Genomic DNA, 3622 nt, shown 5'->3' with positions numbered 1-3622 from the left:
CCGCCTCGATCGCTTTAATCCGTTCGCTCTCCTCGCTTGCGTAATGTCGCAGATAACTCCTTCGAGTTCGCTTCGAATTGCTGATTCAGCAAAAGAAGAAAAAAGAGCGCTAAAAATAGAATGCATAGGCGAGAACTCCCTATCATCGGCGCGATATTGGGAAATAATGTGAATCTAGTATTCCCAATATTGTAAGATGGACGCCTTCTCTTAATTAGCCACTATATCTATTAAATTTAGCAATATTGCTCTAATATCGATACACTGTTAGACCAATGTTCTTATTACATTGCTAAATATTGGCCAATGCACTTGCAATATAAATCTAATATCATATAATTATTATCGTGCAACATTTATTCCAATGGCAATATTGACTTTACGTTGGACAATATCGGCCAATGCATTGGACCAATGTTCAGCCAATGCACTGTGCTACCAGGGTCTCTTCACTTGCACAATATCGTAGACAGCTCCTTCGATTTTGCTTCGAACTGCTGCTTCGGCAGAAGGAAAGAAAAGTGCGCTAAAAATGAAATGTATAGGCGAGAACTGTGTAGTTAATTTTTATCGGCTTCGATCGATTCGATCCTATCGCTCCCTTCGCTTGCACAATATCGTAGATAACTCCTTCGGCTTCGCTTTGCAATATTAAGGCGTGGATAGCGTGCGACTGTTATTAGCTTCATTTATCTTTTAAGCGAGTCGCGCGCGTGTTATCTTATCGAGCTGGTATTCAATACACACTTATCTAAGCGTTCCGCTTCGCCAAGGAAAAAGAATAAGGACGATTGTTTTGCCACATTTGCGGCTGCTAATTAACGAGAAACTGCAAGCCACTTAATTCCTCAATTAAATCACGCGACTGTGGTGTACGAGACACTTGCTCGTTATTTCCGAATCCAGAATTGATTCCCGCGCGCGTCCCTGTCAGCGATAAATACGGATATTTCCGTGGCAAAACTATTTTTTAACAACGCAACTTCCTAGCGATAACGTATCGCAACGCCGATACGTTCAACCCCTGCGGAATATGTATTTCGACGATAAAACGGGAGAGTGTTTAACGACACGTGACACGAGTTCGTGGAAATTATAGACTTTATTTTTAGAATATCTCTAAATATCATAAAACAACGTAAACATTCACAACAGATGGGAATAGGGTGTTATTTATAATAGTAATAATAATGTCGTTACGTTACCGTAGTAATTAATCGTTACGAATATATCGTCATGACGTATTTATAATTATGTATAAGTAAGACTTCCTTTTATTTATTTATTTCCTTTTTATAATAATTACTCATCGCACTTCTCTTCACACGACAATGATAATTATAATAGTGAAGACGATATCAATAATGATAAGAACCGCGTAACCATAATAATAATGATAATAATAATAGTACCGATGCATCTATATACTCGCGTGTCATGTATATGTATGTATAAACAAACACAATAAGCACGCACGCGTGCGAGCGCGCGTACGCGCGCGTGCTTATTCTTTTCTTTAAGAAGAGGGATAGAGTCACAATGGCGCTAAACAACGTATGCGATGCAGTCCTCGCTCTTTGTTCTGTGTGTTTTTTTTTTAAATCGTTCTCCACGCGCGATCAGAGTTCTATAAAGTGTTTTAGCCAAAAGATCTTAGAAGTAAGTCTCGTAGTAGTAAGTAGGTAATAATAAACGCACGTGTATGTACAGTTTTCTCTTCCACCGTCGTTGAATGCCATTTCTCGAGCGGGCCGCGAGAATTATTCGAGTCCGATCACGGACCCCCGCGGCTCTTGCTGACGGGCGTCGCCCGATGGATGTGCCCCAAGGATCATCTCCTTGAACCCTCCCTCTCTCTCTCGCTCTCCCTTTCTTTCGTAATGTAGCGATTGATTTAGAGCAAGACGCGAACGAAAGTACATACTTCTCTCCCGCATTTCCCAAATTTCTGGGGCTCCTCCGCGAAAGTTTCGTAAAATAAAATGTCGAGAACGATGCGTCGCAGTACTTTAAACGTTAGCGGTTTCACCGCTCGAAGGCTCTCGGACTCACGTGTTTCGAGTGTCACGGTAAGTTACTTACCGCAGGCACTTCTCCGCGCGTATTACGAAACGGCAACGCCGGGTCTTCGATAATTCGCCGAATTACCGAGTCGGAAAACAATTTTCGCCGCGGAACATTTTCTTCGCTGTCGTACTTTCCTTCAGCAGAGAAAGAGAGAGACGTGTACCCCGAAGATATATCTCTGCTCGAAAGGCCAACGGCTTTTTCCCCGTGCCAATCGGTTTATAATTTGTCAACTTTTTTCCACGCGACGATCGTTAACAAGTTTAACGAGTCTCTCTCGAGTCTTGCGATCCTCTCCGTTACGCAAAAACATGGCGGAACACGAATCCGGCTCTCGCAGATCTGCAAAATTGGATGGGAGGCACACACATACACACATACGCACACATTTCCGATGCAATTTATTATATTTTTCTGTACGGTATTTTTTTTCCATCCTCAAGAAGATACGTCACATCCACCGGGCGACGCTCGCGTGAAAGGAACGAGAGAAACGGAGTTCTAAGGCTACATTATTTCTTCTCTCTTTTTTTTATTTTGGTTTGGAAAAGAGTTAAAGTGTCGCGCAATCCCCAATGCGTGTCTTCTCCTCTCGCGGGCGCCCGGTCGTGCGTCCCGGGCGGCAGACGTGCGCCGCGTTTTTCACACGCGGAGAAATTCGCGGGACCTTATCTATCATGTAAAACGCCAAACACGACGCTGGCACAGAGCGTAGAAAATAGATTTAATTAAACGACACGCTTTAGACAGGTACAGTTATTAAATAGGGAAATGCGATCACGCCGTGCTGTCGCAGATATTGCCGCGCGAAATAATCAGAAAAAGAACGAGAGAAAGAGAGAGAGAGAGAGAGAGAGAGAGAGAGATTAGATGAACAATTTGACATTCGTGAAGAGGTAAATCCTACACTCGAGCTTCTCGACCGGACCGGATATAGCCGGGGAAAAATGTTAGAATTTCTGACGGAACAAGGGAATCTCTCGATAAGAATACGTTAACGGCGACGTTAATGTACCCGATCCCTTCGTACATCTCTCTCGGGACGCGCCTCTTCCTTTCTTTTTATTGTTTTACAGTTCTCAGTCGTTCGTTAAAGAGAGCGTCAGGGTATCTATCTTCCGCGCATCATTTTGCAGAAAACAATCGTGCGAGTGATATGCAGGCGGGCGCAGTCGCACGCCTCAAATAATCCGGCCCGCGACGCGGCGTCCGTACGAGCGTCAGGCCCCGTTGTACCAATGTCGGTTAGCGTCACAATCGCAATTAGCCAAATCTCAACTGAATCTCCCCAATTGTCCTGCGCGCCCGAAGCTCTAGAGCGAGCGAGGCCCGAGGTGTCGGAGAAGAAAAACTACATCCGTGCGAACGTGTTTCGCTCTTTTGCGTCCTCTTATCGCGGAGATGAGAGGAGCCTCTCTAGCGCGGCTCGCCAATCCGAGTTAGGGCCCGGGCAGAATGGCTGTCTTGTACCCTTAAGAAGTAAGACAGTTTATTGTGCGTTACCTCAAGACAAAGGCTTAAAACCTAAAACATTGTCTTAAGGCTGCCCAAGGAG

This window comes from Vollenhovia emeryi, unplaced genomic scaffold (assembly GCF_000949405.1).
Source record: "Vollenhovia emeryi isolate VEMERY1.0 unplaced genomic scaffold, V.emery_V1.0 DF939131.1, whole genome shotgun sequence".
NCBI classification, from domain to species: Eukaryota; Metazoa; Arthropoda; class Insecta; order Hymenoptera; family Formicidae; genus Vollenhovia; species Vollenhovia emeryi.
The sequence above is the reverse complement of the archived record's forward strand: the minus strand, read 5'-3'. Positions refer to the sequence as shown.